Source organism: Pinus tabuliformis, chromosome 8 (assembly GCF_031772625.1).
Source record: "Pinus tabuliformis cultivar Carrire ecotype Pingquan chromosome 8, CPIR1, whole genome shotgun sequence".
Lineage (NCBI taxonomy): Eukaryota > Viridiplantae > Streptophyta > Pinopsida > Pinales > Pinaceae > Pinus > Pinus tabuliformis.
Window position 1 is genome coordinate 1,260,918,828 of NC_142294.1, and position 23,029 is coordinate 1,260,941,856.

The window sequence follows — 23,029 nt, forward strand, 5'->3', positions numbered from 1 at the left end:
ATGGAGGCAGGCAAGTAATGGAGGAGATTTGAACCTGTGATTGATTTAGATCTGAGCTAGTTTGTGTGTAACAGGTGGAGATAGTACTGAGTAATTGTGAGGAGTATTGTTACATGTTCTCAATCATTATAATACACAGATAGTGTGGGGTTTTCAGCTATATGCTTTCCACGGGTTACATACTATGTTAATGTGTGCATGCGATTGATGTTTCATTGGTTTTAATTCCGCAAAATTGATGATCAACGTAGAGAAGGTTATGTATTATGCATGCATTCCACAATAGTGTATAATCAGGATAATCTCTGTGAATAAGTGTCATATTATTCAAAATTTCTACAGAATGGGATATAATGTTTTTGTTCCTTCCAACAGTGATTCAGTATTTGTTTGGTCAACATTGACTTTTAAGAAAAAGTGCGGGTGATTTTCATTTTCCATACATATTGCCTTCATAGTAATGCTATATTCGGTCAAAAGTCCACAACAAAAAGTTATGGATTGTGGAGTTTACATGGTTTTGCTCTGCCCAAAATCTAAACATTAGCAGCAAGTTGTAGTCTTTCCTTTAAAACTCAAGCCTAGGGCTAACAAAATGGATTTTGTAGAAATGGATAATTGTAGAACAACATAACCATAGGTGTGTTAGAAGATAGCTCCATCTTACTTTTCCTTGTGCTAGTAAATCCATATGGGTTGTTACTTCAAGTGCTAGTTTGATTTGTAGAGCGGAGTTTGTCATGCAACATAAATTTTCCAACTCATAATTATAGTATGAAGCGCTTAAGGATTTACAATACACATTAGAGTAGAATGACAGTGAAATGAAGTGCTCTTTTATGAATATCTACCTTCTAAGAAATTGAAATGGCATGAGTATAATATCTACCTTAATGTATACATGATGTGTTGTTTTCACCCCACAAATGAGGAATTGGTTGTTTATTACTTGAAGAAGAAGGAAAGAAGTTGGTTGTTTATTACTTGAAGAAGAAGGAATCTTCCATGCCTCTGCCTGTGAAGGTTATTGCAAAAAGTGACCTTTACAAGTTTGGTCTGTGAAAACTACCTGTTGAATATCAAAAACCTCTTTGTTGAATATTGTTGTTTTGTAATTCATTTTTATGGATCCCTCATATCTTTAGGAATTAATCCAACATAAAAATCTATAGTATAAGATGAATTGCAGCTAAGCTCAAGAACCCTTTTGTACAAAATTTTATGATCTTTCTCCTTACATCATGCACAATTTCCATAGAGATATTCTATTCCATTACAAGTAACTCACTTTTGAAGATTGTATAAGCAAAATTGTTTTTGTATGGATCTTGAAATTTGTTTTCTGAAATAGGAGTTTTTAGGTATCTGACCTATGTGTAGGTAAGGCAACTTTTGGAGAGCAAGAATGGCATTTTTTGAGCTAAGGGACAGGAAATATCCCAATGGGGTTAGACCTACTAGAGCTACAACATCTAGAATTTTTGGGTATATGAACAATGTGTAGGTAAGGAAAATTGTTGCAGAGAAAGAATGGAATTATTTTCAGCCCAAGGGAAAGAGAATACCCCAATGGGGCTAGACCTAATAGAGCTGCAAAATTTGGGTACTAGAAAGCTACTAGAACAAACAAGCCTAAATTAACATCGACATCAGGACGTACACAAAAGGTGGGAGTGAAAAAGGCCCTAGTGTTCTATGGAGGCAGACCACCCAAAGGGATAAAAATCAATTGGATCATGCATGAATACCATCTTGTCGATAGTGGAGTCAAGCCTAGCAATTTTCCCAACAAGAAGATTTCTTTGAGAGTAAGTATATAGATATGTTATGAAACCAGCTCACAAAAAGATAGAAAAGATAGATCAACGACTTACAAATAAGCCTCTTCAAGGGGGCAACCTCCTTTACATTACACAAATGAACAATTCTTAGATGATTCAAATGACAAAACCTCCTTTCTATGTATAGGAGTCTAAGAGGTCATAATATAACCAAATCCGACCTAACAATAATAATATAAGAGCACAAAAATAACAATAGTGGGATTCTATGGGGCACAATAGTAACAATATGAGGACAATAGGGGCACAACAATAACAATAAGGGATACAATGACAATAGTAATGGGGGAATCACTAGTATTATAAGGACCTAACATGCCCCTCTCCTTCAAAAAGGTGTTGTCCTCAATGCTTGAGTGGTTCTGGATGCTTCTGTATAAAATTCTCATCCTCCCATGTGGAATCTTCAACGGGTAAGTTCTTCCACTTGATGAGATACTCTGGAATTGATCGATTTCGTAGCTGTTGAGTTCTTGTTTCTTTGACTGCTTCAGGTTCCAATATTATTTTTCCCTCCTCATCAAGTTCTGGCAATATTGTTTGAACTGGAAGCTTGTCACCTATAACCTTCTTTATGCATGAAACATGGAAAACTAGGTGCACTCGGGAAGCTGCAGGAAGCTCCAATTTGTATGCCATAGTACCTATCTTTTTCAATACCTTGTACGGACCATAATACTTTGGTGATAATTTATTATCCTTCTTAGCTTGCTTGAGGGACATTTGTTTATATGGTTGTAGTCGCAGGAATACCCAATCACCTACGTCAAAACTTCTTTTGCTGCGATGTTGATCTGCCCGCTGTTTCATTCTATTCTGCGCCAAGGTGAGGTTATCCTTTAAGAGTTGGAGAACATGTTGATGATGCTCGATGTGATCTTCCACCGCTTGAACCTTAGGATTTTCTCTTAAATATGATGTGATGGATGGTGGATGATATCCATAAAGTGCCATAGATGGGGTCATTTTTGTTGCAGTATGGAAGGAATTGTTATACCACCATTCAGCTAGAGGCAACCATTTGACCCATTATGTCTGTTTATCAGATACAAAGCAATGAAGATATCCTTCCAAACATTTGTTTACTATCTCATTTTGCCCATCAGATTGAGGATGATACGATGAGCTATGAGCTAACTGAGTACCAAGACAAGAAAATAATTATGTCCAAAAATTTCTAGTGAAAATGGGATTTCTGTCGCTTACAATAATCTTTGGGTTTCCATATAGCTTTTGAATTCTTTCCATAAATGCAATAGAAATTGTATTGGCTTTAAATGATGTGATAATACACAAAAGTGTGCATACTTGGTAAGTCTGTCAACTACCACCATGATAACACTCTTTCCTTCGGACTTGGGTAAACCTGTGATAAAATCCATTGAAACCTCATCCCAATGTTGGCTTGGAATGGATAAAGGTTGTAATAGTCATGGGGTCTTAATTGCTTCAACTTTATTTTGTTGGCAAACCAAACATTCTGCCACAAACTTTTAAATATCCAATTTAAGGCCATCCGAAAAAAATAATAATAATAATAATAATAAATAAATAAATAAATAATAAAAAATAAAATAATAAATAAATAAATAAATGAAAAATAAATAAATAAATAAATAAAATAAAAATAAAAATAAATAATAATAATAATAATAATAAATAAATAATAATTAAAAAAATAAATAAAAAATAAAAAAATAAAAAATAAAAAATAAAAATCCTTCTTAACCTTGTGGTAGGTTTTTAGAAATCCTGAGTGCCCTCCTAAGGGAGAGGTGTGCAATTCCCGAAGAATCTTTTCTTTGAGTTGGGAATTCTTACATAGGTATAACCGATCCTTGTACCATAACGAATCATTTTTCTAGCTAAATGTATTAGATGTAGTGGGATCTTGTTGTATATTTTGAATGAGTGCCCACACTTCCTCGTCATTTTTCCATTCATCCCTTGCTTTGTTTATCCAATCTGGTTGGATAATAGAAATGGCACAAAGAAATGCTTCCACATCCTTATCCTTTCTTGAGAGTGCATCTGCCACAACATTTTTCTTCCCTTTTTTGTAGATGATTTCAAAGTCATAACCCAACATCTTTGTGACCCATTTTTGCTACTCTTCTGAATATAATCTTTGTTCCAAAAAGTATTTAACACTATCATGATCTGTGTTTACCTTGAAGTGTCTTCCCATTAAGTAGGGTCTCCATTTCTTAAGTGCACGTGTTTGGTCAATTCAATGTCTTTGAATTGTCAATCATAAATTGTCAACCAAGGTGCGTAGACGGATAAAGTACAGGTGCACAATATGTGCTTAGAAGTTATTCATTAGGTCGTTATGTATTTGTTAAGATCTAAACTTAAGATGGAGGTGGAGATGGTGTTTGTCAATTATATTAGTGTCGTAATTCTTAAGGATGTTGGTTAAGTTTCCTAGGAGTTAATCTCTATCTAATTAGTTTGTAGATGATATGAAAGTGGTTCTACGTGTATTAGATTATTTTGGAATTTTTGATCCTGAATCTTTATGCTGTAGCTTCTAATTCTCTAAGAGAAAAAAGAAACTTATTCTATCAGCTATGGAGAAATATTGTCTGAACTCAATTGCTTAGGAGAGAATTCTCACTCTTTTACTTATTCAATTTTCGCTCAAACAAAATAACCCAAGCAACATCTATATTATGAATTAACCACACTTCAATTATGCTAGATAATAAGCAAATGAAATGACCATGTTGTACCAGGTATAAAGCAAATTAAATAACAGACTAAACTAGGTATAAAGCAAATGAAAGTTCTTATGCAAATAACAACTTGCTGGCGAAATCATTATGCTGCATTTTCACACAAAACAGAGCAATTGAAGAATTAAAGGAAATCATATTGTAATTGATTAAAACCTGTGATTGTTTGTAGGGGCCCTCCACACAACAATTCAGAGCTTCCAATCAACACAACGCTTGCACACAAAAACCAATTCTATTCACACAGAATTCACAAACTATTCAAAATTATATCATTCGGCACGCACACAAATCACAGTAAGGCTATAAGTTTTATAGTAAGTATCTTGGCATAACTATATCAATAATTCAAGCCTAAAATCTCTATCCTATCTAAACTTATATCGTTAAACCTTCATTTTGCTATTATGAAAGCAAAACGATAAGGTTTCAATTGATCTCGGGTTCTGTTCTGCATTAATTTGGTAGTTGACTTGGAGTTTGACTGTGATCTCCTGCGCTTATCTTCACGAAAAGTTTCGAAAGGATAGGAAGGGATCCACAAAGGAGCCATCCTCTATCCATCCACACCCTTCGTTGTTTAACTAGAACTCTGGAACCTTGCAAACAATGGACACAACTACGCAAACCTGGATTAGTTGTGGAAACAAACTAATTTGGTAGCCAATTGAAACTTTAAAAAAACAGTAGGGTATAAAGTTAAATATGAACAAGAAGACATAATATTACATACCTTCATGAAAACCTAGTAGATATGGCTTTATTTAGGTGGTAAATATATAGGAAAAGAGAGGATCATTAGGCAAAAAGGATGTCATGGTAGGACAATCTTCAAACTTTACATTCCCCCGGATTGGAGATGTTGTATGTCCTCATGCACTTCTTCCTGGTCATTCACTTGTGCCTCTTTCTTATCATCTCCATGGTGTCTCCATGTTTCATTGTTTTCTTATTTTTCACTGAGATCGACATTTTAGGCTTTCTCATGAGAATTTTGTACATTAAATTGATAATCTCTCTCTGCATAATTCAGTTTTCTTTCTTCAACTTCTTGTTTTTCTTATACCACAAGCTTAGATGAAGGATCAAATTGTCACTCTTTGCAATCTGTATCTCACTCTGTGTCTTCAATGCTTGATTCTCATTTTTGAGGTATCGATTCAATGTTTCTAGTTCAAAGATCTCCTGCTTTAAGATGTTTGAGGTTGATTGTTCATTTATCCAGTTGCTCCCTTCTCCAGGGCTTTGAATTGTTTCCTTTGTTGTTGCTTCTTTTCTTTCTAGTGACTCTATATAGTCATATATTTCCCACTGAGCGGGGTCAATACCCGGACTGTGTTTCGAGCTTCTTAGAGGTGAGTTGTAAGGTTGTGGTGATGATCTTGGTGACCCTGTTGGAGAATTTCCAAGGTTTTCAATTGGCTCATCCCCTATTGGCGCGTTCTCTATTGGCTCAATATTTGTTGGAGTATTCTCTGTTGGCTCATCTTCAGTTGGTTCCTTTTCATTTGGCTCATTTTCCTCAAGATTAATGTATTCTGTAGTTTTTGAGGTTGTTTGTGGAATCGTGCTCAACCTCATGCTCCTCCTCAACCGTGGGGTTTGTATTTTCTGCACTTTCCTCCTTTTATTCTTTTATTTTTCTTCTAGAGGAGGGGTCTTAGTTTGTGAGAATTCTTCTTTACTTGGGCTAGCTTTCTTTCTTCTAAGGTTTCCCCTCTTCATTCTCTGCAAAATATTTACTATAGGTAGTTCTTCTTCTAATACTTCTGTCTAAGTTTGAGGTGCCTATTCCTTTATCATTTCTATGGTTCTCTTCCTTCCTCTGAGGGCCCTGCTGCTACTTGTTTTTTCTGGGGATTTTTCTTCAAAGTGGTTCCTTACTAGGAAACTCTCCCAGTTATCCCCTATACTTTGGAGATGAAATTCGACCAATATTTTTACCAGGCCATGATTATACATGGTGTTTTATATACATTGAATTTTCTTCTGAACATTTGTAGACATTTTCTTAAGGCTATTTAAGAGGAAATAAGGGAGGTTCATCTGATGATCCTCAAGGAAGTGCATCATCATCCTAACACGATAAAAATACATTTTCCCAAACCTACCCTCACAAGTGATAGACTTCTGAAGCACAAGTAATAAGTTTCTCCATTTGTTTTTAAGAGCAGTGCTAGGAATACCTTTCTTGTAGACTGTAGTGTCCATGTTCGGATTCTTGAGGAATACCTTCCAGTCCTCACTATCAATCCCCTTGTTTTTAAACCATTTTTCTCCATTTCTTGGCTGCTCGGTAGCCTCAATGATCATAGACTCTGTTACTGTGAGCTTAATGTCCCAAATTTCGGCTTCAATTCCATCAAATGAGCACGCAAATGTCTTTGTTACTTCTTTGTGGAAGCCGTCAAATTTTTCAATGAACTGCAGCCATTGTCTCCTTTGCAATAGCTCCCTAGTTTGTGGGTAACCTCCAGGAATTGCTTCCATGCTGGCTCAGTTCAAGCAATTATCCCCATTCCGAAGGATGCTTTGCCTCGAAGATTGGCTACCTTGACAGGAAAATGGAGCTAGTATGGTTTTCTAGTTGGCGAAAAGATGGAGTGGCTATGAAAGTTCAGAGGAGTGTAAGAATAGGGAAGAACTGATGGATTATCATAAGGATTGTGGGGATGAATATGACCGTTAGGCGCATTCAAACTTATGATTTGGTAACTACTTCGGAATATTTGGTATAAGGTCGTGACATGAATTTTAAAGTGGTGGCATATGATATTTTGTTAGACGACCATTACCCTTAGGTTATAATGATTTCACTTTAGTACTATATTGTCTTAGTCATATATGCTATATAACCTTCCCTATTGTTAAATTAAAGTAGCACGTACCTTTGATCTTCTTTTGCTAACTTTATTTGTTGTCCTTTGATCTCTTGCAGGTACCTTGCTATCAATTGTCCTTTAATCCAAATCACCAAGTGTCCTTATGGATTTCAAAAATTTATTAGGCTGCAGAAAATTGTCTTCGCTGCGGAAATTTGTCCAAGCTGCGGAAAGTTGCTGATTCTGTAGCTAAGAGAGGAAAAAGAAGAAGAAGAAGATGAAGATGAACTTTATTGTTTTTTTTCTTTGAAAAGAAAATTTGAAGTGCCAACAAACTGGTTTTCACTTTAAATTTTATGTATAAACATGCCCACAACATGTTGGTTTTCATGTTTATACAAAATTTTATTGTGTGTGTGTGTATATATATATATATAAGAGTAAACTGAGTAAAAATTTCTAAGGTGGAAAAGAAGAAGATTTCTTCTTGACCATCTTCAGCTCTGAATTATCTTGAAATATTTTAACAAATTCCTCTTTCGTTAATGACTTCTGGTAAAGCTTGAGATGATGTACATTTACTAATAGAGGAGTTTTCGCTTCATCAATAGTCCCGATTCCAACTGCACCATTGTCAAAGACATTCTCAACTTCATAAAGTCCAAGCCAATGGGTTTGGAATTTCCCTTGAAAATTTTTGAACTTTGAATCAAAGAGCAATGCCCAATCTCCTGGATGAAATTTCATTTCTTTAATGTACTTAACATGCCATCTTGACCTCTATTGTTGCACTAAGCTGGTTCTCTGCAAGGCTTCATGTTTGATTTCATCAAGCTCATTCAGTTGTGTCATCCTTTGCTTCTGGGCTTCTGATAAGTCTAGATCTAACTGGACTGCTATCTTATAAGTCTAGATCTGGAATTCTATCGAAAGTAAGACTTGCTTCCCATAAACAAGTTCATAGGGAGTATGCCTTGTAGTATTCCTCCATGTAGTTCTGTAGGCCCATAAGGCTTTTGGAAGATTTTCCACCCAGCCTTTCCTGTGTAGATGTACAATCTTTGTGAGGATAGACTCAATCACCGTATTTGTGGACTCAACTTGTCCATTGGCTTGTGGATGGTATGGAGTTGACTTCCGATGTTTTATCTTGTATTGGTCCACAAGCTTTTGCGCTAGTCTAGATGTGAACTGTGTCCCTTGATCTATTACAATTTCTCTTGGGACACCAAAACGAGTGAAATATCCTCAAAAATAAATGAAACTACAATATTTTCAATAGCAAAAGGAAGTGCTCTAGCTTCTACCCATTTAGTGACATAATGAGTACATACCATAATATGCTTCTTTTGCTTTGAACGTGGACTGATTGGTCCAACAAAATCCAGTGCCCATTTTTCAAATGGTCCGATAAGTACCTGTGGTTGTAGTGGCATTTCATTTGAAAGAGTTCGTTTGCCCATTCTCTGACAACTATCGCATCTTTTAACATATTCCTTGGTGTCCCTAGAAATGGAAGGCCAATAATATCCTAAAAGCAAGATTTTGTAAGCAATTGTTCTGTCAAAAAAATGTCCTCTACATGGCTCATTGTGACAAGCTTTTAGTATCTCCAGTATTTCGTCCTCCCGAACACATCTTCTGATGATGAGATCTGGTCCTCTCTTATATAATTCTTCATTTATCCATGAATAAGATGTGCTATTGTGGACTATTCTTCTCTTTTCTCTAGGGGATAAATGAAATGGCATTTTTCCTGTGGCCAAATAGTTAGCAATATCTGCATACCAAGGTGATTTAGTAGATACTGCAAAAAGATATTCATCAGGAAATTTGTCTTCTACTGGTTGATCATTATTTTCATTTTGTATTCTAGATAGAAAGTCTGCAATTGTGTTCTATTTTCCTGGTCTATCCAGAATGGTTATATTGAATTCTTGTAAAAGTAGGAGCCATCTAGTTGCGCTTCCATTAGTGACTGGTTCATTCATTAGGTATCTAATGGCAGAATGGTCTGTGTGGGAAAAAATTTCGTAGGCAGTTATATAATGTTTGAATTTATTAATGGCATGAATTACAACTAAGAACTCTTTTTCAGTTACTGTATAATTTAACTTCGCAGGAGTTAAATTTTTGCTAGTATAATAAATGGCATAAGGAGTGAGATCTTTTTGTCCCAAAACAGCTCCTAATGTTGAATCTGAAGCATCTATTGAGATATGGAAAGGAAATTTCCAGTTAGGTCCTTTTAAGATGGGTCCTTCTGAAATTCTTTTTTTCAAAGTTTCAAAGGAAACTTGACATTCATACTTCCAACTGAATTCACAGTCTTTGATGAGTAATTTAAAGAGTGGGGATCCAATTTTTGTGAAGTTTTATATAAATCTTCTATAGTATCCATTAAAACCGAGAGAACTTATAACATCCTTTTGACAACTTGGCACTGATAACTTAGAAATGACTTCCACCTTAGATGAGTCTACCTTAATTCCATCTCCGGAAATATGGTGACCTAAAACAATTCCCTCGTTAAACATCATGAAACATTTTACATGACTTAATGAGAGATTTGTTTCTTGACATATTATTAAGACTTTTTCTAAATTTCCTAGTGCTTCATTGAAAGAATCCCATACTCTATGAAGTCATCCATGTATACTTCCACACAATCATGAATAAGGTCAAAGAAAATGCCGAGGACTGCCCTTTGGAATGTTGCTAGAGCATTACATAACCCAAAGGGAAGTAGCCGGTAAGCATAAGTTCCCCATGGACAAGTGAACGTGGTTTTATCTTGATCTTCAAGGGCTACCTGAATCTGGTTGTATCCACTGAACCTGTCCAAGAAGGAAAAATATTTTTTTCCTGCTAATGTATCCAAGACCTGGTCTATGAAAGGTAGTGGAAAGTGGTATTTTAATGTTGCTTTGTTTAATTCCCTGTAATCGATGCATACTCTCCATTTTCCATTCTTCTTAGGGATGATTACTAGGGGTGAAACCCAATGACTGTCAGATATTGGATAAATGAAATTTACATTTAATAATTTCTGTAATTCTTCCTTAACAATTTCTTTTAGATTTGGGTTCATTCTTCGCTGAGGTTGTCTAACTGGTCTTGAATTTTTTTCAATGTAGATATGATGCATGCAAGTTTTAGGATCAATCCCTCTCATGTCAATGTATTCCCATGCAAAAGTAGAAGAATATTTCAGTAAAGTTTCTATCAATTGTTTCTTTTGAATTTCTTCCAAGTTTTCATTGACATTCAAGGTTTTTCCTGGAATGATTTCTGTCGAGGAATTCCCAAATTTTTCCATGGAGAACAATGATACTTGTTTAGATGAGAGATAATCATTTTGACTACGCTCATAATGTGAGGAAGATTCATTATTTTCTAGTAAATTTAAAAGTTGGTCTTCCTCTTTCACTTGTTCAATGACAAAAATAGGTTGTATATCTTCTCCATCTTCTATCCATTCTTCAATCTATGTATTTATTGTTGTTCTTGCAGGGGGTATAATGTAAATTTCTTTATAGAATTTCCATCTGAGATAAACATATCGCCTGATCTACAACTGATAAAATCATCAGCTATATCCAACTAAGGCCTTCTTAGAAATAATAGATGTCCTCCTAGATTATTCTTGGGTGTTAAGACCATAAAATCAACAGGATATTCCCAAGAATCTAAGGATACACAAACATCTTCTAACACACCATCTGGTTTAATAACAAATCTATCTGCTAATTGCAATAACGTTGGTGTGTATTAAAGGTTAGGAAGCCTAAGTGTGTCCATAACTTGTTTGCTCATTATGTTTATGGCTGCTCCTAGATCAATCAGTGTGTTTGGTATTTCAGTTCCATTGATGTGAATTTTTACAATGGGGCTTCCTAGGTCTAAATATTTTTGAATTGTCATCTTTCCCATCATAATGTCTGCAATTTTTCTGACTAACTGAATTCTTTTTATATCTTTTCTTCTTCTCCCTGATCGTTGTGTACTTAATTCCTTAATTGTTTTTGCAAAAATTGGTATTTCTTTTATGGCTTGTAATAAAGGAATCTTAATACAAACATTTCTCAATTCATCCATCATATTGTAATCAAGCAAGACAATTTGTTTCTCTACTCCTTCATCAATTTTCAACCTTTCTGGGAAAGGTGGTTTAACTGATATCGAGGGTTGTTCTATGATAGGAGTATCTATTGGAATTTCTTCTGTTTGTTTATTTTATTTTTGAGGGAGAGAAGTCTCCCCTTCTTCTGATTGATTTTTGTGTTTTTGAAGATTATATTTTGTTTCTTGAATGACAACAGGAGGTTTTCTTGATAATATTCTTCCAGACCTTAATTGGACATTGCTCAGGTGTAGTGGAGTTATTACATAAGTTTGAGGATTCTGACCCTCCATGTTGTACACTGGTTGTTGTGGTATTTTATTTTAGGATTTGGAAGTGGTTGAGCGGGTAGTTGATTATATTTTTGTGGAAATGGTAGGGAAAGTTATGGGTTTTGATTCTGAACTAGAACTTGTGACAATTGATTAGCTTGAGGAATATGATTAGATGGGGGTAAGAATTGTGGTGGAAGTTAAGATGGCGAGTATTGTTGATATTGAGCATAGGTTCCATAAGGATTTTTCCATCCTTGATTCCAAGGTTGTGACTGTGGCAGAACCCAAGGTTGCCAGACTGAATTCCAATTACTTTGTGAAGACTGGGCAAATTGTTGTTGTCTAAATCCTTGTGATTGATTTGGTTGGGGGTTTTTCCATGGTCTTTTGGCTATAAAGTAGAGAGGTTCTACTTTATATGCTCACTTAGGCTCCCTAAAATATCTGTTTTGAAGGTGTCAAGAAAATTTCCTATTTCTGCCCTGCTAACTGTCCCAGCTGCAGACTTGTTAATTCTTGACAAGAGAGGGTCTCTAGGACTCTTTCCAACTCGTGATTTACCCCTTGAAACATGTACACATAAATCAAAAATATCTGCAAATGGTAGTTGGGAAATATCTTGTTTAGTTAAGTTAAGGAGATCGATCCATTCATCTTTAATGGCTTTGAGTAAAAGAGCTTTTAAGGTTTCTTCATCCAAATTATCCATTTTTTCTCTTTTAACATTATAAACAAACCTTTCTACCAAGTCTTCAAGATTTTCATCTTCTTTTTGTGTCATTTTGAAGACTTCATCTTTAAGGTTACTAGGCATACAATAATCTCTATATTTGCCTAAGAAAGCCTCTTTCATTTTCCCCATGTTGTTATAGAATGCACTCCTAGACTGATGAACCATTTTAATGTTGAGTCTTTTAATGTGGCGGGGAACAATTTTAACTTTTAAGCATCATGCAGATAGTCATATGATCTGCATAATACTTCAAATTCGAAGAGAAATGTCTCCAGATCTTCGTTTCTTTTCCTATGGAAATTAGGAAGAATTGAGGATGATACATTTTTCATTGTGAGGGTTCTATCTTCATCAAGAATAGGGAATCCAAAAGCATCTTGATTTCCTCTGCCTCTACCCCCTCCTCTACCTCTACCTCTTCCTCTTCCTCTTCCTCAAATCTATTGTGTACTTCTCCGCCATGGACATTGTGTACTTCTCCTTCCCCTTCTTCAGCCATGATAGATTCTTTGGAGCTAATATAGTGTTCTTATAATCTTTCTAGTTCCTCTATCAATGGTTGCTCAGAATAAGTTTCCAATTCCTCTTCTTCACTAGGAACTTCTAATTCCTCTCCCAAAATTTTCTCACCAATGGGGGATAGAAAGATACTCCTATAGTTGGGGATGTAGGATTTTCTTCAATTATAGCTTCAGCAGAAGAAGTAGGTGAAGTTTTGGATTGAATTTCTGATCTTGAGACTTCAGGAAGTCTTTGTCGACCTCTAAATGGAATTCGGGTTTGAGTAGGTGGTGTGGAATCTCGAAATCGTGGTGAAGTGAGTGGATTTGTGGGAATTAAACTTCTCCCTTGTCCTACAAATCTACACCTAGAATCTCTATCCCTACACATGTCATGTTTTAAATTAATGATGGTTTTTTTTTAACTTCTAATTGTACTTCCCCGACAATGGCGCCAAAATGTTTGGTCAATTCAATGTCTTTGAATTGTCAATCATAAATTGTCAACCAGGGTGCGTAGACTGATGAAGTACACGTGCACAATATGTGCTTAGAAGTTATTCATTAGGTCGTTATGTATTTGTTAAGATCTAAACTTAAGATGGAGGTGGAGACAGTGTTTGTCAATTATATTAGTGTCGTAATTCTTAAGGATGTTGGTTAAGTTTCCTAGGAGTTAATCTCTATCTAATTAGTTTGTAGATGATATGAAAGTGGTTCTACGTGGATTAGATTGTTTTGGAATTTTTGATCCCAAATCTTTATGTTGCAGCTTCTAATTCTCTAAGTGCAAAAAGAAACTTATTCTATCAGCTATGGAGAAATATTGTCTGAAATCAATTGTTTAGGAGAGAATTCTCACTCTTTTACTTATTCAATTTTCGCTCAAACAAAATAACCCAAGCAACATCTGTATTATGAATTAACCACACTTCAATTAAACTATATAATAAGAAAATGAAATGACCATGTTGTACCAGGTATAAAGCAAATTAAATAACATACTAAACTAGGTATAAAGCAAACGAAAGTTCTTATGCAAATAACAACTCGCTGGCGAAATCATTATGCTGCATTTTCACACAAAATAGAGCAATTGAATAATTAAAGGAAATCATATTGAAATTGATTAAAACATGTCACTGTTTGTAGGGGCCCTCCACACAGCAGTTCAAAGCTTCCACAACACAATGCTTGCACACAAAAACCAATTCTATTCACACAGAATTCACAAACTGTTCAAAATTATATCATTCAGCGCGCACACAAATCATAGTGTGGCCATAAGTTTTATAACAAGTCTCTTGGCATAACTATATGAATAATTCAAGCCTAATATCTCTATCCTATCTAAAATTATATTGCTAAACCTTCATTTTGCTATTCTGAAAGCAAAACGATAAGGTTTCAATCGATCTCGGGTTCTGTTCTACATTAATCCGGCGGTTGACTTGGAGTTTGACCGTGATCTCTTGCGCTTATCTTCATGAACAATTTCGAGGGGATAGGAAGGGATCCACAAAGGAGCCATCCTCTATCCATCTGCACCCTTCACTGCTGAACTAGAACTCCGGAACCTTGCAAACAATGGAGACAGCTACGGAAACCTAGATTAGCTGCGGAAACAAACTTATTCGGTAGCCAATTGCAACTTTAACAAAACAATAGGGTATAAATTTAAATATAAACAAGAAGACATATTATTGCATACCTTCATCAAAACCTGGTAGATATGGCTATATTTAGGTGGTAAATATATAGGAAAAGAGAGGATCATTAGGCAAAAAGGATGTCATGGTAGGACAATCTTCGGACTCTAAAACATGCAGTATTTCCAACATCTCCTTCTCATAAATAGCTTTGTGTAAATGCTTTGCTTTGATTGGATGGATTTCAAAGAAATGGGTATTTCTTCTTGCATTAAAACATCACGAATTCTATTTCCTGAGGCATCACATTCCAAAATAAAGGTTTTTGTGAAGTCCAGTGTAGCTAAGACTGGTGCTTGGCACATTGCCTCTTTAAGATGTTCAAAGGCCTTTGTTGCTTCTGGAGTCCATGAAAATGCATCTTTCTTCAATAATGTTGTTAGAGGTGCTGCTATTCTTCCATAATTCTTAACAAACTTGCGATAATACCCTGTCAACCCGAGAAATCCTCGTAGATGCTTTATGGATGTGGGGATTTTCTATTCCTTAATGGTTTTAATTTTGCTAGGGTCTACCTTAACACCTTCATGAGATACAATATGACCAAGATATTCTAGCTCTTATACTCCAAAGAAACATTTGGAGATTTTTGCATATAATTGTTTCTCCTCCAATAGTTTGAACACCATGTCAACATGTTGGACATGATCCTTCCAAGACTTTTTGTAGATTAGTATATCATCAAAAAATACTAACACAAATTTTCTAAGGAAGGGTTTGAAAATGCAATTCATCAAACCTTGAGATGTAGAAGGTGCATTAGTAAGGCCAAAAGGCATGACCAAAAATTCATAATGACCCTCATGAGTTCTAAATGTTGTTTTTGGAATGTCTTCAGTCTTCATTCTGATTTGATGATATCCTGAATGAAGATGCAACTTTGTGAAGTAAATTGATCCATGCAATTCATCAATGACAGGAATGGGAAATTTATCTTTAATAGTGAGCTCGTTGAGCTGCCTATAATTTGGACACATGCGCCATGATCCATCCTTCTTGTGAACCAATACTACTGGAGCATAGAAAGAACTTTGACTAGGTTGAATTATGCCAGCCTCTAGCATTATTGCAACCATACATTCAATTTCACTCTTTTGTACATAGGGATATCTGCAAGGCTTGATGTTTGGAGGAACACTTCCTGGAATCAAATTAATAGCATGATCATGATCACGAATGGGTGGGAGGCCCTTGCGAGTCTCAAATACCTTGGAATGATTTTGCAAGACTTTTTGGAGATTTGGAGAAATGGATGATTTCGATGTGGGAACCTCTAGTGAACATAATTGTGCAATTATGCCTCGTTGTTCTTTCTTTAGAAGCTTTGTCATTCCGTTAGAGTTGATTATCTTTCCTAGTTTCCCTGTGATACCCCTTAATTCAAATTCCTTTCATTCTAAAGAGAATTTCATGAAAAGTTCTTGAAAATTAAAAGCTATTGTACCCAAGGATTGTAGCCATTGGACTCCTAATACAAGATCAACACCACCCATTGGAATGGAAAGCATTAGGCTATTCAATACCTATTCTCCCATGGATAAATTGATATTATGGCACTTTCCTAAGCAATTTATGGTTCCTCCACTTGCAACCATCACTTGACACCCTGGTGTTGGATACAGGAAGCAATTCAATTCCTTGGCTATCTTACATTGAATAAAATTATGGGTACTTCCCAAATCAATCAACACTATGACCTTTTTCTTCTTGATATGCCCTTCTATCTTGATAGTTTGAGGAGTGGTAATTCCAGCCAATGCATTACTAGATATGGTCGGATTCATTTCTTCTTTTTCTAGGGTTTGTTCTTGGTGTATATCCTCTTCTTTTGACATTTCTCATTCCTTTTCTTCCTCCTCTTCACAATCTATGTAAAATAATTTCTTCTCAGCACACTTATGACCTTTAGTGTATTTGCTATCACAACTGTAACAAAGCCCTTTTGCTCTTTTTTCTTCCAATTGTTGCGGTGTCAACCTTGTAGATTGTGGATGGCTAGGGGTAACAACACTTCCATCTTTATGATTGTGAGTGGTAGGCTTCCTTGTTGCCATAATTTTGCTCTCCATTTTTCTTGCCAACCTAAATGCCTTCTCCAATGAATCTGGTTCCCAAAGGTGAACCTCATGTTGGATGTTATCTTTTAAAGTCTTTATGAACACATCAATCCTATGCTCCTCTGGAATATCTTTTACCCTTTTGGAAGTCCTCAATATGCTCCATCATTGCACCCTTTTGTTTGAGATTTGGCTAAAAAAAGTGTCGCTTTTTGTATCCTCATAATGTGCTATCATTTCATCCGTAAAAATAGCTCAAGTGACAATTTGTTTACGAGAGCAAAGCCATCGATACCATACAAACTGATTTGGTTCCAAATATAAAGTTGCAATGTGTAACTTTTGTGTGTATTGCACATTATGGAGATCGAAAAATTGCTCCATCTGTAGTATCCATGTTCCGGGATCCTTGCCATCAAACTTCCTCATATCAATCTTTGGAACATGGTGATTCTTTGATCCAACGTTAGAGTCTATCAAATCATGATTAACATTTATTCTATTCTCATCATGAGTTTCATTTACTACCCGTTCACCATTAGTAATAATTTCTTGTAGAAACTTTGTCAAATCTCTCTTCAAATCTTCCATGCCTTTCTTTAAATCATCCATCTTAGCTTTCACGTCGTCCATATTAGCTTCCACATCATTCATCTTAGCTTCTACGCCTTTCTTTAAACCATCCATCTTAGCTTTTGTTACTTTTTGTGCAAGTGAAATTTGTTGCACTTGGTCTCGTAATTTTGATATATCATGTTGCATTTCTTCCTCTTCTTCATTAGTCATGCTAGAGCTTTCAGGTTTCTTACTAGGTGTTTCCATTTTCTTTCTTCAGTGCATCAATTACTGATAATTATGCTTCACTATGCCTTTTGGATTCCTTCAAACTAATTTTTCAAACCAAGTTTATGCAAAAAAAAAAAAAAAAAAAAAAAACTACACACCTTTTTCACTTTGTAGGAGCTCGATATTGAATCTGATGTATCTCTGTGATTTTGGAGCTCCAAGGTTTGACATTTCTTCTTGTGCTAACCCTATGAGTAATATTTATAACCGTGCTATTCTGACCAAGATTGGATTCTCCAATGAAGAGTTATGCCAAATCTCCCATGATGACCTGAGTATAGACTGGTTCAATAAAGCGAACTTGTACAATGTGCCGCGGGTCACTGTTTCAACCTTAGGTTCTGAAAATGATACCCAAAACAACTACAATCCATACTCTTTATGTAACTTCTTACAAAAATTCAATCTAATGCTTAGAGCGAAAGTTATAACTATTTTCCCAAGGTCACCTATTCGGAATGTAATTCGGGGGTCTTAAAAAACCCTAACTTCCTCAGATTATATCTCCGAAAATATAGCGAGACAAGATCTAAAATTTGGACCTGAGGTTTAGACTGATTCTGTCTCAAATGGGTTTTTGTTTTAGCTTCTGAAACTTTGTAGCAAAAAAAATTATTAGCGAAAATGTCACGATGACCTGTTTGGAGCAGCGAAACCCTAGAATCCCAAGCTCTGATACCAAATGTTATGAAACCAACTCACCCAACTCACAAAAATATAGAAAATATATATCAACGCCTTATAAATAAGCCTCTTGGAGGGGGCAACCTCCTTTACATTACACAAATGAACAATTCTTAGATGATTCAAATGACAAAACCTCCTTTCTATATATAGGAGTCTAAGGGGTCACAATAACCAAATCCGACCTAATAATAATATAAAGGCACAAAAATAACAATAGTGGGATTCTATGGAGCATAATAATAACAATATGGGGACAATAGGGGCACAACAATAACAATAAGGAATACAACGACAATATTAATGGGGGAATCACTAGTATTATAGGGACCTGATAAGATATTAGTTGAATTCTTGTATCTTCACTCTAGGATATTGTTGATATCTTCTAATTTGGCTATTTTATAAGAAAAATTGATGGAACTATTGTTTATATATTGGTGACTATTCATCCATATGAATATTTTTCCTTTCACCATTCTCTACTTTTGATTCTTTATGAATAGGAATTGATTTATTCAACTAAAATTGGTATTGTTGATTTTGATGATACAATTTTTCTCTAACTTGTTGATTGGGTGTTGTGTCAAATTTACAAGAAAAATGGTCATATTCAAAGAGTACAAGGGGGAGAAAGAGATGAATCACTAAATGCAAATGAATTGATGGCTTCTTTGCCTGATATTGATTAGCAAAACAAACTATAGCTTCCCAAATTTGGCCCTTTCGATAGGTTCTCGGAGAGTGATTATCCTTTCATAAAGGGTATTTTGAACAATGAAGCCATGGATGGTAATGGAAACAACAACAAACTACCTCAAGTCCAGTCTCTAACCTTTCTCACAACAGTTTCATTAATAACAATGACAACAATAGTGATTGCCCATATGAATTTGTCCCCAAACAAGAAGCATTAGCAGTGGAGAATGAAAATAAATTCAATTCTCTCAAGATGACAGTCTCCTTAGCATATGGGGACGATGAAACCCATCATGCAAAGAGATCCAATGACATGCAGAGCAACTACAACTACAACATCGAAAACAATCTTTTGACCTTGCTTAATTCATTGCAACCTAATCAAACTTTCCAATCACAGAAATTCCTAAGCTCATTGAATGACAACCAACAAAAATTTAGACTTCCCTACATACAGAACATGCATTTGACCTCCTAAGAAACTGCTCATCACAAATATTTTGAATTCTTTTCAACAAAATAAGATTTGTACACTTAAAAAAATTCTAGATACTAAATCAAATAGATTGTTCTTTCTACAACTGATATGTATAGTAGTTTCTATGGTATATATAAACATTGTCATAATTTGTGCATGGAATGAACAATAACAACTTGCTGGACTATATTTCATGTGTATACTAATTGATATATACAAGCAGTGTATTAAGTGCAAAGAAATTGACTATGGCTTCAAGCCTTTATTCTTCAGAAAATTGTAACATTTCACTCTGATATATTAATGTTTATAGAGGAGTAGACCAGTTGTATTCTGTTTTAATCTTGCATCCACACCGTCTTCATTTTTATCATCCTTGGCTTCAGTCTTGTACCAAATAGCCAAAAAAAATGAGATGTACACAATGTCGACAAATATGGGTCTATTCTTTGCTCTTGTTTTCTTATATTTCAATCCCTTAATCATGGTACTCACCCAAAATCACTTTTCATCTATTGATGATAGTATGATAATAGTTTTAGTTTTTACTATTCGAAACATATGAAATCAATTTTTATAGAATAGATCTGTCATAACTGTAAATAAGGTCTATTTCCTTATACACAAAAGGTCTCTTAATAGAATAAATTTAAAAATTGGAACTTTTAATAGATTCAATTTTTTTCATACTTGAAATTATGATTTGATATGCTAATAAAGAGAATATTATAGTAAGTTGGATTAAGATGAAAGAGGGACAAAAATTGCTTACTTTATACATGTTTCTTTTCTATTTTTCCCATAAGGAGTAATTTACATATGCTAATAAAGAGAATATTGTTTTAAGCTCGATTAAGATCAAAGAGGGAAAAAATTGCTTACTTTATACATTTTTCCTTTCTATAAGTTTCCTTCAAAAATAGTCTATAAATGATAGTGAACATTTTCTTTCTAAAAAACATTGTGATTTTTTTTTAAATATATTCTTTAATATGTTTTTAATTATTTCCAAATAATCAATTTGTGGAAGATAATAAACATTTTTCTTTAAATATATAAAATACATTTTCTGTGATTTCTGGAATTTTTTCAGAAATACACAAATTCATTGCAAATTTAAGCCAAAAACAACAACAAACCAGTGTCTTAATATTGCCTTTTAAATTCTCCTCAAACATCCTATTAACATTCCTTTACCCTTCTTAGTATAATCACTAATATAAAAACTAAACTAATACTAATATAACTCAATTATCTTAATTACTTTTTACTTCAAATTATATTATGTATAATTCATGGTCAACCTATAATCCCCACAACTTTCTGTCACAATCTTATTTCGAGAAGAATAATGTCATTTCCATATAAAGTTATATATATTTAAATCCTATAACATTTTAAAATTTTGAATTTGAGTACTTTATAGTCTCATTTGCAAAGTGCCTATAAAATTATAATTTCATTGCTTGTTTTTCATAGGAGGAAAATTGTAGATTTAAATAATGTTCCAATCTTGGTATCCAGTTATAAATTTTATTCTACCCCTTAGCATTTTGATAATATCTACTTTGTAGCATTTTATAATATCATCTTTATTAGAATAGAATTATTTATTTATTTATTTATTTAAATTTTTTTTTAAGTTTTTAGAGCGATATTTAATATTGTATGTAGTTTTTATGTAAATTTTAAAAGCGATGATTGACAATGTGTGATTTATTTTAACATTTTCAGTGTTTATATTTACATTTTTAATATTTGGAAGTATCTTTTTTTATGTAATAAAGATAAAGCATAATTATATTTTTTTTGTAAAATTGATTATTACTTTATAAAAATAATTTTTTTAAATAAGTTTCATTTTTTTTCTTTTTTTTCCAGAGAAAAAATGATACTGTTTTGCTATTATCTAGAATTTAAAAAAAGTACATGACAGAGTTAATATATCTGAGTTTTCAACCCTTATAAAATGTTGCGAGAAGTGAGCAACACTAATAGAACTAGTGTAATACTGAAATGAATATATAGATGTATTGTTTTCAGACTAGTATAAGACTGATCTAGAATTGAAGAATGTAGTACAATTTTTCTATAACTTTTGAGTTATCTAAAGAAGCTCATGAAATTTGAAACAAACTTTACAAAGGTGTAGGCGTCTCCTTTAACTAAAGAAATTGGTAAACAGTAACCGAGAAAATTTGTCTTAAAAAATGTTGGAAAAGATATTTAAAGACCCATCTAGCATATGGGCATTGAGTGAGCACTTTGGGCTCTGGTTCCAACAAGGTCTTCATAATAAATGTAACTAAATGCCATAAAGAGAGCTCTTTTTAATAATAGGTCTATTATTGAATTTAGCTCCCTATAAATGTGTTGAAAGTTGATCTCCTGAAAGTGCTTCCTTATATCCTTAATTTCTTTTTTCCAAGCAGCAAGATTTAGAACCTTCAGCGAGGCTTTACTCATTGACCAGTCAATAATACATTTGGAATCTCTAATGATTTGAATGCATTTAATATTTTTTAAAGAAGTTAGAATCATTATACAACAAGAAGTTCAACTTTTATATTTGTTCCATATCCTAAGATGATTTTGAACCACGCAGATTTATTCCCAATTTGTTTAATCATTCCCCCCCCCGCCCCCCAACATTTGTTTCCTTGTGTAGCTTCGTCAAAGAAGCCAACCGAAAGATCCTAGGAAATGCTAGGGAAAAGGATCCTTCTCAGTTTTTTCTTGTTTTGATTTGATTTGGACTTATGCAGGAACACAACATAATACAATATAAACATAAACACAAAGATGCCACATAAATAAATCTTCATTTCATTAATATCAAAGCACTGAAAGATGCTTACAAGCAGAATGGAAATAAACTAGCTCGGGTGATGGTAGCTTATCTCTAAGAAGAGATGTGGCAGCTACATGCCTCTGAACTATGTTACAATGAGGCTCAAGGGCCTTTTCATTATTGAACAACAAAGGAAAATCCTAAACAACCAAAACCCTAAAGCCAGGTGATGGAATGCCAAGAGTTTGTGGGCCCATTGGGGTTAGTTGGGCAACGAACTTCCTAGGGTCATAACTTGGTCATATAATCTCCATTTGGCACGTACGATACCTCGTTGGAAAGATACCTCCAATTACTATAGGATTTGTAATAGCACAACAAGGGATTGATGCATACCTAAAAAATCGCGTTTATGGGGTCAAAATAACTCCAGAAGTTCAAGACCCAAAAAGATACTAAAAATAGTAAACATTGTTATAATCAAGGAAACTGATGAAACCAACTGGAGGTTTAGGTGGAATAGGCGGGTGGCCACCAATATCCACCTGGATTAGTCCCCCCCCCCCCAAAGGAAGCAATGGTCCCCATTGCATGCAGAGCCTCCATGAGGTGAGGAAATTTATGTTGAACCTGGTCCCTGGGGAACCACTTGCCCTGGTGAAGGAGTTGGCCTGCTTTGACAACTTGATATAAATGGATCCCCTGTTGGTGAGTGTTCTTGATCTGTGTGTCC

At 34.6% G+C, this 23,029-nt stretch overlaps 1 pseudogene; it reads left to right on the forward strand.

Annotated features, from left to right (window-relative positions):
- On the forward strand, window positions 1-19,020 carry LOC149239969 (NAC domain-containing protein 18-like; annotated as a pseudogene).
- The last annotated feature ends 4,009 nt before the right edge of the window (window positions 19,021-23,029 follow it).